This window comes from Hippopotamus amphibius, chromosome 1, assembly GCF_030028045.1.
Source record: "Hippopotamus amphibius kiboko isolate mHipAmp2 chromosome 1, mHipAmp2.hap2, whole genome shotgun sequence".
Classification (NCBI taxonomy): domain Eukaryota; kingdom Metazoa; phylum Chordata; class Mammalia; order Artiodactyla; family Hippopotamidae; genus Hippopotamus; species Hippopotamus amphibius.
In genome coordinates this window covers 106207220-106221791 of record NC_080186.1, presented here as the reverse complement: position 1 = coordinate 106221791, position 14572 = coordinate 106207220, and the positions used below count along the sequence as shown (strand labels likewise).

The 14572-nt window shown below is 42.8% G+C and overlaps 1 non-coding gene across 1 annotated transcript; it reads right to left on the bottom strand.

Moving 5' to 3' along the window:
• Positions 1 to 13815: 13815 nt before the first annotated feature.
• LOC130842023 (U1 spliceosomal RNA) lies at positions 13816 to 13981 on the bottom strand. The gene has a single exon (XR_009050327.1). It is a non-coding gene; the product is annotated as a U1 spliceosomal RNA (small nuclear RNA).
• Positions 13982 to 14572: the final 591 nt, after the last annotated feature.

Genomic DNA, 14572 nt, shown 5'->3' with positions numbered 1-14572 from the left:
CCTCTTGAAGTTTTGTTTTCGCTCTTACATTTAGGTCTGTGGTTCATTTTGAGTTAATTGCTGTATGTGGTGTCATTTCAAGCAAAGTGCCCTATGACGGCAAGAGATCTTGGAGGTAAATTACCTTTAAGAGTTAATCTCCCCCAGGCCAGGACACTGAGATTTCATATTCCTGCACCCTTTATTGAGTGGCTAAGTGCCTAGGGAGAGGTCAAATAAATGGGTTCTGGTGCTCATACACTCCATGTACTTCCCATTCTCTGGGACTGGGAACAAGGTAGCTCTATGAGTCAGAGGACTGTCCTACTCAGAGGAGGCCGTTGTCACAAAATAGACCAAAAGCAGGAGAGGGTTACACAGGAAGGATCAAAGGGATCCAGGTGATCTGGGTTGGGCTTCTAGAAGGTCTCCTACTGGGTGGATGGGAAGGAGGACTTGCACAGCACGAACTCAGTGAACATATACCTGGAGGGATCACAGCAGATGGAACACATTTTGCACTTTCGTAAACGTTATTGCCAACATGAAAACAGTGGGGTGTGTGCATTTGTGTGCATGTATGTTTGTGTTTGTGTATGTGCGTGTGTGTGTTACCTTGGCTATCATAAGGTGTGTGGATCAGGAATCTGGAGTTACTCCGTCTAGGGAAAGGATAGGGGATCAAGAGCCAGATCAAGAGCCATTCTCAGCTCTGAGAGAATCCTAAGCATTGGCTGGCATTTCCCAAGCTCAACCCAGAGACCCTACAATTTGAAGATTCCTGGGTTTGTCATGTGTGGTCAACGGTACACTAGCAGACAGAAGTTGACATGCTGAGTACAGAAATAGACAAAGAAATACAATATTCCGTAGACAGACCACATTCCTTACCGCCCTCACTGTAGCGGTCTCACTGAAAATAGGAATGGGCAATTGAAACGTGGTATGCAACACAGGTTATGGGAACAGGTTGAAAGTGTCGGTTAATAGTATAAATTATTGTGTCCTCAGATTGAATTTGCTGGAAAGTAAAGTGGGGACTCCACTGAAAAATGTTCTAGGTTCTGCAGGAAGAAATGTAACTGAGCATGACCTCATGGGGCCTTCACAGGACAACCCCCTCCCCAACACCCATGTCCTCTGTCTGACTCCTGACTATAGAAAAATTTTAGCTGAAGGATAAAGTTAATCAGAAAAATGAGAGAATGCAGAAGCAAAGGAAAATAGTCAAACAAGACAAAATAATAATTAGCCATTAACCGAAGTGAAGGACCTTTAGGTCCTCCTCAAGGGCAATACGTGATATTCTAAGCCATATCCTTTGAGCTGTTTTGCAGATACTGAAAACCCCACCAGGTGATACAAGTTAACTACAAGGTGACCAGACTGTAACCATGACATAAGCTGCTCCATCCTACACAATTCTGAGAACTCACCTCAAAGGAATGGGAACAAAGCAACTCTGGACCTGAAGATTAACCGTACTTCAAACAATCAAGGTGACACTCATCAGGCCACCACAGGAACAATTTCAAGTTGACTGTCAGAGCCAACTGTCCTGTTCTGCACAAAGCCCCCTCCCTCAACCGATACACTCGTGAAACTGCCCTTTAAAAGCTCTTGCCCACTGATTGGCAGTTGGGGAATTGGCTTATGGACACAAGTCTGCCTTCTCCTCATGTTGCCGGCCTCCTGAATAAAGCAACCTTCCCTTTCCTACCAACACTTGTCTTTCCAGTACTGGCTTTTGAGCAGCAAGCAGCCAAACCTGAGTTCATTATCAGATGTGGGGAGGCTACAGGAGAGTGCAATTATACAACTCAGTATAACGCAGATAACAACATCTTCCACGCTTCATGCAGTTTTTCTTTCATTTTTTCTGAGGCCATGGTCTCATGCATAAGTCTAAATACATTTGTACCAAGAAAGTTGATATCAGTACAAAACACACAAAATCTGCCATTACATTCGGCAGTGCATGTTCCTAATGGTACTGTAGCCGGGTTTATACCAGCAAGTAGCCAAATTGTGGCTAACTTTGAATGCAGCCCCAAGATAGCCATGTGTTTGCTTCTCCTTGGCCCCACCTCTAGCTTAAGCACTACATCTGAGCTGGCTCCATCACTGGGGGAAGATGTAGGTCAAATAGTGCATAATGCAAATGGGGAAAGCATAGCAAAAAGCAGGCATGCTCATAAGTGAGTTAGGATTCCAGAGAGGAGTGTGATCATGCTATTGTGAAGAAAAACATGTCTAGCTCTCGCTCTGAAATATGGCACTGACTAATCAGAGATGCTGGGAGAAACCACTGTACCTTCTCTCAAAGAAAGACAAGTAAATCGCTACTGATGTATAAACTGTGCCTAAAATCTCCACCTAGACAGTTTAGGGATAGAAGGGAAACAGTATTTCTTCTAGTTGCTATCATTTCCTTTCAGTGGGGGATGGCCTGGAAAGAAAGAAAAATATCCTGGTCAACTTCCCTTGTAAATAGTTAGCGAGGAATCTCCTGGCAAATGCATTAATGCTGGTTACTATTGGGGGACTATTTACCTATGGAATACTTTCAGTGGGATGTATCTAGTCTGTGTTGAACTCTTTAGGGGATCAAACCTAGAATCCCGGGATTTAAGTGGACTAGTTCCCTGGAGACTGTCACATTGATTAAGTAAGTGTCAGCATAGGAGATGACCCCAAGAGCTGCATTCTGTGTAACTGATGACCTCATACATCACTTAGAGACCACGTGTGTTGAGGCTGGGCCAGAGCATGTGCTAATGTGGGAAGAAGGTCCTTGCAGTCAGTGCTGGTGAGCTCAGAAGTTCTGTTGCTTTGCTCATCCTTCGCAATTAACTTCCTCCTTGAAAATGTGAGTAAAACTCGACACTGGGCAAGATTTACGATTTTTTGTGTTTTTCATGTTATCTCCATTTCAAGTGGATGTGCTCGTATACCATTCACTGACATTTTATATATCACAGTTTTAACTTCGTTAAAAGTCACTGTTGGCCAAAGTCAAACCAGGCTAATCAGTGTACAAATTGATTGGCACATCACGGATTAAACATTCAATGGCCTTTATAACCACGTATTTTGCTAGAGTGTCTTCCAAAATCACTACTGTTCTTCTGCAGGTACCATGAGCAGCTCCAAAATCCCAAGGCCATCTTTGCCTGATACCTTGTGGTCACTGTCATCAACTTCAGTCACTTTATCCTGTACATTGAAGGTCTCTGTATTATTACATGATTTGAGAGACAGAGATGGAATGTATAGTTTGTTTAAGTGCAGCAAGAGACTCCTGTTTCTCTGTGGATCAATGGAGTTGAATAGCACTCTTTGTTCCACATAAGCTTTCTCAGAGTTTTTTTCCTCAAGAATTGTTGATTACTCTTTTTTTCCCCCTGATTATTGGTCTGTATCTTTAGCCAATAATTTTTAGCTTTGAAAATATCCTTCTCTTTCTTTATTTTTTTTAAATTTATTTATTTTTTTTGGGGGTACACCAAGTTCAACCATCTGTTTTTATACACATATCCCCATATTCCCTCCCTCCCACAACTCCCCCCCACCCTCCCCGTCCCAGTCCTCTAAGGCATCATCCATCCTCAAGTTGAACTCCCTTTGTTATACAGCAACTTCCCACTAGCTATCTGTTTTACAGTTGGTAGTATATGTATGTCTATGCTGCTCTCTCACTTCGTCGCAGCTTCCCCTTCACCCCCCGCCCTGCCCAAACCTCGAGTTCTCCAGTCCATTCTCTGCATCTGCATCCTTGTTCTTGTCTTGTCACTGAGTTCATCAGTCCCATTTTTAGATTCCGTATATGTGAGTTAGCATACAATATTTGTCTTTCTCTTTCTGACTTACTTCACTCTGTGTGACAGACTCTAGGTCTATCCACCTCATAGCATATAGCTCCATCTCATTCCTTTTTATAGCTGAGTAATATTCCATTGTATATATATATGTGCCACGTCTTCTTTATCCATTTATTTGTTGATGGGCATTTAGGTTGCTTCCATGTCCTGGCTATTGTAAATAGTGCTGCAATAAACATTATGGTACATGTTTCTTTTTGGATTATGGTTTTCTTTGGGTATATGGCCAGCAGTGGGATGACTGGATCATATGGTAGTTCTATTTGTAGTTTTTGAAGGAACCTCCAAATTGTTTTCCATAGTGGCTGTACCAACTTACAGTCCCACCAACAGTGCAGGAGAGTTCCTTTTTCTCCACACCCTCTCCAACATTTGTTGTTTCAAGACTTTGTGATGATGGCCATTCTGATCGGTGTGAGGTGATACCTCTTTGTGGCTTTGACTTGCATTTGTCTGATGATGAGTGATGTTGAGCATCTTTTCATGTGTTTGTTGGCCATCTGTATGTCTTCTTTGGAGAAATGTCTATTTAGGTCTTCCGCCCATTTGTGGATTGGCTTATTTGCTTTTTTGGTATGAAGCTGCATGAGCTGCTTGTATATTTTGGAGGTTAATCCTCTGTCCGTTGTTTCATAGGCAATTATTTTTTCCCATTCTGAGGGTTGCCTTTTAGTCTTCTTTATGGTTTCTTTTGCTGTGCAAAAGCTTTTAAGTTTCATGAGGTCCCATTTGTTTATTCTCGATTTTATTTCCATGATTCTAGGAGGTGGGTCCAAAAGGATCTTGCTTTGATGGATATCATAGAGTGTTCTGCCTATGTTTTCCTCTAGGAGTTTTATAGTGTCTGGCCTTACATGTAGGTCTTTCATCCATTTGGAGTTGATTTTTGTGTATGGTGTTAGGAAGTGTTCTAATTTCCTTCTTTGACATGTTGCTGTCCAATTTTCCCAGCACCACTTATTGAAGAGGCTGTCTTTTTTCCATTGTATATTCGTGCCTCCTTTGTCAAAGATAAGGTGCCCATATGTGTTTGGGCTTACTTCTGAGTTCTCTATTCTATTCCATTGATCTTCCTTTCTATTTTTGTGCCACTACCATACTGTCTCGATCACTATGGCCTTGTAGTATAGTTTGAAGGCAGGAAGCCTGATTCCACCAACTCCATTTTTCCTTCTCAAGATTGCTTTGGCTGTTCCGGGTCTTTTGCGTTTCCATACAAATCGTAAGATTTCTTGCTCTAGTTCTGTGAAAAATGCCATTGGTAATTTGATGGGGATTGCATTGAATCTGTAAATTGCTTTGGGTCGTACAGTCATTTTCACTATGTTGATTCTTCCAATCCAGGAACATGGTATGTCCCTCCATCTGTTTGTGTTGTCTTTCATTTTTTTCATCAGTGTCTTAAAGTTTTCTGCATACAGATCTTTTGCCTCCTCAGGCAGGCTTATTCCTAGATATTTTCTTCTTTTTGTTGCAATGGTGAATGGGAGAGTTTCCTTAATTTCTCTTTCTGCTCTTCCGTTGTTAGTGTATAGGAATGCAAGAGATTTCTGTGCATTAATTTTGTATCCTGCTACTTTACTAAACTTATCAATTAGTGTTAGCAGTTTTCTGGTAGAGTCTTTAGGGTTTTTTATATATAGTATCATGTCATCTGCAAAGAGTGACAGTTTTACTTCTTCTTTTCCAATTTGGATTCCTTTGATTTCTTTTTCTTCCCTGATTGCTGTGGCTAACAATTCCAAAACTATGTTGAATAATAATGGTGAGAGTGGAAACCCTTGTCTTGTTCCTGTTCTTAGAGGGAATTCTTTCAGGTTTTCCCCATTTAGAACGATGTTGGCTTTTGGTTTCTCATATATGGCTTTGATTATGTTTGCTGATTATTCCATTCATGGTAACATTTTTATACAGAACAGATACTACTTTAGTTGAATCATTCAGAAAATGATTTCCATGAGACAAAAACTAAAAAATAAATCATCACTCCGAAAACTAGCTTTCTGCACTGAGCAAGTTCTGCCTAGGGCTCCAGAGGTTTTGAATAAGCTTGGTGCTTAATTGCTTTAATATATGGTCTATGGGGTTTAGGCTATTTTAATAGCACTTCAAATAAATCATTGCAATGTGACTTTAAGCAAGTCACTTAACTTTGATTAGGTTTCAATTGCTGAAGTTTAGGAAGAATTTGGCCAACTATTGTTTTCCTGCCATAGAATGTACTCTTGAGCTTCCTCACACCCTAAATTCACCCCTCAGTTTGCATGGGGGTTGTGATGCAGGTGGAGCCCCAGTGCAGAAAAACAATCGGCTTGCTCCTTCCTTTACTTAGTCATGAATGCTTAGAGGGACAGCTGGACGTTGTGGCCATTGTCACCCTTGTGAAACCACCAGCCTAGCCAATCCCAGCAGAGTTAGAGTGACACACAGATCAGGGGAACTGCCCATGTTCCAGACTCACAAACCATGAATAGGATGTAGGTTAGAAGATGACTCTCTTTCCCTGGGTAACCCATGAGCTCGTTTACCTGTTACTTGAATGGTTGATGGTTTGAGCCCAACAGATAGTGTTCTGTGACTGATCCCAGGTGTTTTGGAGCTCTGTTTGTGCTGCACATTCTCTGTGCACTACTTCTCTGGTCCTGATCCTCACCCTCTCCCTTTCAATCAGATACAGGAAAATACTGCCCCTACTCCTAAGGTTCACGTTAGTTTCTAAAGGGCTTGGTAAAAAGAATTATTTTTTTTAAGGGTAAAAACAAGTTCTGGAATGCCAAGCTCACTGACAATATAACCTTTCTTCCTGAGGCTGAGTTTTCTGCAGCTGCTCACTCCTGGACAGCTGGTACCGATTCCCTGAAGCCAAATAGCGAGAATATGTCTCTCATTGAACAACTTGGTTTTGGGGGTTCTTTTTTGTTCTTTGTTTGTTTGTTGTTTGTTTTTTATTCCTTGTAGCCAGAAAGAACACACTTCAGGGTAAGAGGATGTTAGAAAGAGTCTATTATAAGATTTGGGCTTTGGTTGGGTGATATGGGGGAGGATGGGAGGACATAGGGGATGTTCCATATTGAGTACTGTTAGCACCGGCAATTTATGATTGAAGTAAAGAAGTAACAGTCATTTTGTTATGAAAAGAAGAGGAGGTTTGGGATTTTGTAGGTTCCACGGTGACCTTGTTTTTGTCTGTGCCTGGAAATGTTTATGAGGTAGACTTGTTTTGCTTGATTTTCAGTCTCAGAATAATCTTGTGTGAGGCTGATATTCCGTATCTGAGATTGTTTACTTCCAATATGAAAACAAATCAGTCAGGCTGTGAGTGTAAGATTAGTTCAGGGCAGCAGACGCTGGTATTTTTTCTTTCTCACTGGAAATCCCTAAAAGAGAGAACAGAAAAAGCAAGCACTCTGGTCCTCAAGCTGTAGATGCAAACCTGACAGGGTATCAAAGTGACTTTAACTAAGTGTTTGGAACTGTTAAAAATATTGTCGGTCGTTGTTTGTTTGAGTCCAGGAATGCGCAACCAGCAGGCTACAGTGCCAACTATATCCCCATTATTGCTGGTGTAAGGGTTTTTCTAGTAGCTATTCTTGTAAAAGGAATTTCTCAGCTTAGAAATGGTTTGTACACATGTATCTCATTTTGCTAATCCTGCCCTACTGCCTTGCAAAGAAGCTTTACAAATTCATATTCTCAATCATTTATGAGAAAAGTCTTTTTGCCACTCTGTGTTCAACACTGGATAGCTCTGTACATGCCATTTATTTTGCCAACAATTAACCCCTTATTGAGAGATGTCTTCAAGTGAGTTTACACTCATTGGTTTAACTGACATCCTGGAAAAGCTGATATTTTGACTTTTCTGTGTTCTCTTCTTCTTTATGACTGCTCTGTTCTCTCAGATAAGCTGAGCCAAGTAAAGTGCAAACATATCACTGTTGCTTGGTGGATGCTCTTGCCTGTTGGGTTCATGTATTGTTCGCGATTTTGAGGGTGAGGGATTGATTCACAGAAGAGATATGAGGTTGTGTTAACTTGACTTCCCTTCACAGACAGCCCAGGCTGCTGCCAGTTGGGAACTCACTCATCCTGAGGAGTGAATCTCCATGATTGAGCCTGAGCAAAATAAAAATTAGAAAACAGATTTCTAAGTGTACGTTTCATTTGAATAGGACATTAACTATTAGATCTTTTCTTCATTTGTAGTCAAAACAAAAGGAGAGACTGTGCCGAGACCAGCTCGGCGACTCGAGGTGAGTGACAGGTGCCGCAAGCTTGAAGAAAACACAGACACAGACTGAAGAGAAAGATGGGACCGGGGGACTCAAGACCTCTAGGATCAAGAGCCTTGCTGATTCATCCCACGTGGCTTTTATTGAGTTCTCGGCATAGCCTAAGGGTCTAACACTCCCAGGTTAATCCCATAAACAATCAAAGGCCTCCCATGACTGGGGGCAATGATCTTTGTTTGCCTCCTGGGTCCTGATTTGAGCTGGGCGTGGAGAGCAAAGCAGCCCTGGGGGCAGGAGACCTCTCTCAAAAGGATTAAGGGTCTGTGCCCCACCCGTGTTGGCCCCTCTGCGACTGTGCCTGTCTTAGGTTGTTCCTCCCTTGAGGAATCTTATCTGTCTCTGGCTAACCAGTCATCCTCCAGGGCCAAACAGGGTGATATTAGTCTCCACGCCCCGCACTCTCAGCTCCTCCACTGCTCAAGCAGGACATTCTGAATCCCATCGCTCGGCCCACATACTTCAACATTTTCAATGTTTCAAAAAGGTTCCAGAATGTCTTCCCACATACATTCTTCTCCATTATACATGAGAACCATATGCTCAAAGACGGTAATGAAATCACCATGTACAGCAAACTTGGTACGCGGTGGAGCTGGTATTTGCATCTTGGACTGCTGCTATTCCTAGGGCTGTGCTCTCGTTGCTACAGCACAGTCCTAGGATAGGATCGGACTGGAAATACGGTAGTACTAGAACACATCAGTAAAAGTTAGTTTCTCCTTGTTACCTATATTTACCTGCTTGACAAATATTTACCGAATGTTCTATCTGGCAGGCTCTGGAGCAGGCACTGGGGAGGAGGGGTGAACAAGGCACACAGAGCACCTGCTCTCAGGAAGATGACCTCTAGCACCAGAGCCAGGTGTTTTACAGAGAATCACATATATGTTTTTTAAGGATGACCGTGGTGTATTTCATACACATGTTCCTTGCTCCCATTTTGTCAGCAGGGATTGAAAATTGACTGAGTATAAATAATCAGACTTTATTTTACCAGTAGAAATACTGATGTTTGACACAATGTCCTCTGAATTTCAGCTGTAGGTTCCTGTACAGTGTGTTGTATGCTTCGGACAGTGTAGCCTGTGTCCAAACCTGTGTGATGGTTCTACCATCACTAAGTTGTTCCCAGGGTTTTGAAAATCTCCTGTTCTCTTTGGGAATCAGTTTCTTTATCAGTAAAAAAAAAAGCTGTTATTCAAGTCCTCCAAAGTCCCTTTCAGTTCACATTTCTCTGAATGCATAAGAGACTGAGATGCATATTAAATGGGACCTGGGAACTGCAGCCAAGAGCAGACCTTGGTATCTTCTCTGTGTGTCTCATGCAGGAGCCTAAGCCAAGCCCAAACCCTGAAAAGACATAAATGATAGAGGAGATGGAAGAAAGAAAATCAGCAGCTTGGAAGAATGAGAATAACACAAAGAAGGGTAAAGAAATGGTAGAGCAGTTGGCTGCCAGCAGAGATGAAAAGAAGGACAAGCTGAGTTCACAAGAATCAAGGGAAAGTGAAGAGTGCACACAGCATTATCCACGTCCTCAAGGAGCAGCCTGAGCTGAGCAGGGAGGACTGAGAGAGTAACTTACTCCGCAGTGAACCTGTGCACCTGCCGAGGAGATCCACAGCATGGATCAGGGTTTGTTTGCACTGCTGGGAGCACCAATTCCAAAAGGAGGAGGAGGAGACCCTGAGGCTCTGTGCTGGACCCTGCTGTTTGCACCCGCAGCTGCCCCCACAGCAGATGCCCCAAGTAAGCGTGAGCTTAGAGGGAGAAAGAATGTTTGGAGAAGGGATGGAGATGTCCATTCTTTCCTTCACCAGTTTTGCCCTGAGGTCAGGAGGGGGCAGGGTAAGGGGACCCTTCCATCTGAAGCAGAGATACTAGTAATATTCTTCCACATTTACACTTGGAAAGACTTTACACACAGTATTTCTTAAGTATTTGTGAGGGTTTATTTTTCCTCATGCTTTGTGAACGACTTGGAGTTCAGCTATCAGTAAGATTTACCTGAGGACATCAAAGCAGTGGGAAGAAGAATCCAAGTGGATACTTTCAACAAAGTGTGGGGCTCTTCTCAATTGGGTGTTGTGGCAGACCAGAGGATGGGAGGGGAGGCCAAGGACATCTCTTCCTAATGACAGTGAACCCCTGAGAGGAATCACTGTGGAGAGGTGGGTCTTCCTCAGAGTCACCAGAGATCTGGATCAAAGGGCGTGGATAATGTAGGGCAGGCATGTCCTTAAGGAAGGGGATTTGCTACACCTTGGGAGAAAGCAGAGTATCTCTGATAGCACATTTGGGAAGGAATGTAGTTGAAAAGGTGGAAGATTTGCAACCACTTTTATTCAATCAGTGAACAAATGTCACTGAGACCCTACTCGCAGCTTGATTCGGTGCCAGGAGACATGAACACAGAGATGATTAAAAGGGTATTCCAACTTTCCTGGAGCTCTCAGTCCAGCGACCAAAAAGTCATGAGAAGTGTAATGGGGGTGGATTCACTGGAGGAAGTGACCCGTGCTGCCTAGGGATGACCTCAGTGTTTCTCTTGGCCGCCCTTCTTTCTTTATCAACAGCTGGTGATCTATCCAGGCCCAACAACTGTGGCTCTCAGCCAGATTTCAACCTCTCATGATACAACTAACACCTGGGATCCATGTTGGCTCAAAGTAGCCAACACTGCCAGCGTTTCCAGAGGAAACTGCTGATGTCTGTCTCTACTGTCTATGTCCTGGTCAGTAGGAGAAATGAACAGACAAATTGAATAAGTCTTATAGTTTCATCATGTCATAACAATCAGGGACTATCTGTCTTCTCTTACAAAAGGCAATGCCTTCTAGACTTCAAATTCTCTCCCCATTTCAAAGACAATTTAAATATTGGTCATATTCCTAGAATTTTAGAACTTGGTGCTTTACCCTTACATTTCAGATCCAGTAAGCAAAGTAAAGGAGTAAAGCAACTTCCAAGTTTGCAGTGAGAATGTAGTGGGGTCTAGCAGTAAAATCCTGGCTTTCACGTGCCTGATATCTCTTTAGTGCTCTTAGAAACAGAATAATCTAACACTCCTTGAGTCACTCCTCTATCCCATCATGTTGTACAAAATATAATATCTCTGCTCATCTAGATGACTTGGATCCTAAATTAGCTGAGTTCCACGAATGCATTTACAAAGCCCCTGTGGGTAAAGCACTGTGCTAATTCTACTGTGGGATACGAATGAGGGTACACATTCCTTACTGAAGAAAGTGTGAAGATGACTGTTCCCAGCTCAGCCTAGGTATCTCTCTGTAGGTAGAATAACAACAGCAGACACCAATAGGTTCCACCTGCTGAAAGGGAAGATGAGGATGAGGTGCAATGACTCAGCTCAGTGTCCTCAACTCAATGAAGTCCACTAGCTTGTTTTCAGTTTCCTCTCCCCTGCCTTGCTTGGAAACTCTCTCCAGGTGGTAAACTGGAGCAAATGTAGGCTCATCTGCTTGTTTCTCATCTCTCAGGATCACTCACTGACCTTTACTGCCTGTTGGCCAGTCTTTTGAAAATCTCTGTCTCATCTATTTTGTCCAGTTTATTGTTGTTGCTTTCTTTTGCTGTTTCAAGTGGGAGAGTAAATCCAGTTTCTGTTAGTGTGTATTCGTGTGGCACCCCCTTTATAAAATCACAGTTGGAAAATATCTATCAAGATCCTGAAAAGAAACTTTTACAAAATAAAAAGCACAGTCACAACCAGGGTAAGACTGTGAACGAAGGAAAACCCTTAAACTTGACTGATAAGGAGCTAATATCCAAATATATAAACAGTTTGTAGGACTCAACATCAACAAACCCCAAACAACCCAATTAACAAATGGGCAGAAAACCTGAGCAGACGTTTTCCCAAAGAAGACATACAGATGGCCAACAGGAAAAAAGCTCAACATCAACTATCATCAGGGAAATGCAAATCAAAATCACAGTGTGATGTCACCTCACACCTATCAGAATGGCTATCATCAAAAAGAACACAAATAACAAACACTGGCCAGGATGGGGAGAAAAGGGAACCTTGACACATGGTTAGTGGGCACAGAATTATCACATAACCCAACAATTCCAGTGCTGGGTATGCATCCAAAAAAACCCCAAAACACTAATTTGAAAAGATACATGCACCCCAGTTTTCATAGCAGGGTTATTTAGAATTGTCAAGATATGGAGGCAATCTATGTGTCCATCAACAGATGAATGGATACAGAATATGAGGTATATGTAGTAAATGGAATACTTCTCAGTCTTAAAAAAATCAATGAAGTTTTGCCATTTGCAACAGTATGGATGGACTTGAAGAGTACTGTGCCAAGTGTAATAAGTCAGACATCACTTATATGTGGAATCCTCAAGAATACCACAAACTAGTGAATAAAACTAAACAGAAACAGACTCACAGATATAGAGAACAAACTAGCGGTTACCAGAGGGGAGCGGGGAGGGGGAGGGGAGGGGCAACCTAGGGATCGGGATGAAGAGGTACAAACTATTATGAATAAAATAAGCTACAAGGGTATATTATTCAACACCAGGAAGATACTCAATAGGTTATAATACATATAAATGGAATATAACCTTTAAGTTGTGAATCACTATATTGTACATGTGTAAATTATATAATAATGTATATCAACTCTACGACCAAAAACAAAAAGTGTATTTTAAAAGCACCATACCTGTTTTAAGGACAATGCTGGCCTGACTCTATGTTGGGGATTGCAAACCCCATAGCCCCTTGCCCAAAGGCTGAGGGAATGTTCCCTTGAGGTCTGTGGTGAAAACCAGTCCTTTGTGAGTGGAGATGCCTCTTTAAAAGCATGTCACCCTTGATTATTCCTATTCTCCAAAAGGTCCTTCAAAGGAAGGGTGAACGTGACTACAAAGTGGCCCAATGGAAAGTTCCAGCTTTGGGGCTTTCGTGGAGTATCTCTTAGGAAACACTGCTTCCAGGCTGACTTATGTTCCCTGAGGAACCAGGGAGAGACACCAAACATTTCAAATTGGTGGGCTACAACCCAGGCACTGAAAGAGGGGCAGAGATTCCCAGACCTTCTCTCAGGAACCTCATCGGTTGCTCCAAAAGAGACCCCACAAAGTCCTCCACTCACAGGATCTTCCTCCTCTTGGTGGTATAAAATGACCCTGTGTCTTATTTGCTAAGCAGGGGACACAGCGCTAGATACTACTGTTTCTTGGGTGTATTGCCATGCCAGTTATACAAAAGAAAAGAAAGACGGGAAAGCTAGGTGAGGTATTAGAAATATCTGTCCTCCCGGGGCTGCAAGAGGCAGTCACCTGGCCACACAGGTCTCCCTGAGTTTAAGACCTCTGGTGGTGGTTCTGCAGTAAAGGAATAAGCTGGTCCACTTTCTTTCCAGCAGAAAATGGGGAATGGGACTGGTCTGAAATAAAGTGTTCTTCATTGGCTGATTAGGGCCTTAATCCTCATCAACTATGATGGTTGTCAATTCAGTCTGGCCCTGGAAAGGAATACAGCATTTTTCCCCAAAACAAACTTAGAAGGGGAGTAGGAAGGTTTATCTTCCAGGAAAATGTATCTAGGAAATGCTCCCCAAGAATTTGCCCAAACTACTGAATATATTTACAGTGGTCTGTTATTAACCATTACCTGTCAGGAGAGTGTGCAAACACTGTCCCCCATTACCACAAATTGTGCCGTCGAGTTTCCTAAATTTGGAGAAATCAAAGGGCTCAGTACATCCGGAGTGCAATGGATAAGCCTTTTTTTTTTTTTGGAAAACCATCTTCCTGATCATGGGATCTCCCTGGCGCCTGTACCACAACAATGCAAGATACCAATAATAGAAGCAATAGTGTGAGAAAGAAAACAGAGCACATGTGAGAACTCTCTATCTGCTCAATTTGTCTGTAAACCTAAAACTGTTCTAACAAGTAATGTCATAAATTTTTAAAAAAATGTAATGATGCAACACCCTCAAATCAAAGTGTTGCTGGCATCCTATAACTGCATAGTTAATACTAGCCCTTGAGGTGCACCAACCTGGAGTCTGACCAGGCCTATGCCATCAGCCTCTGCAGCCTGGCAGTTCCCCTGGAATCTGGCTGTGGAAACATGTAGGTCAAGGTGGCCGCAGAGCTCCATATGGTGCAGAGAGAACACTGGAATGTGGTGACGGCGGGGAGAAACCATCGGAGGGCCGAGGTCGGTGAAGATCCAGGACGACTCAGATTCAGCAGCTGCCCCACCCGCGGCCACAGAGCAAAGGACAGGGAGGACAGGAACTGAGAGCTACCGGATGAGGTCGCTGCCTGAAAGATAAACGCAGCTCAGGAGGCTTTGGTCAATTTTGAGAATGGGAAGCAGGAAAATGAGTTGAAGTACGACTCGCATGTTCCGTGGTGGCTTGA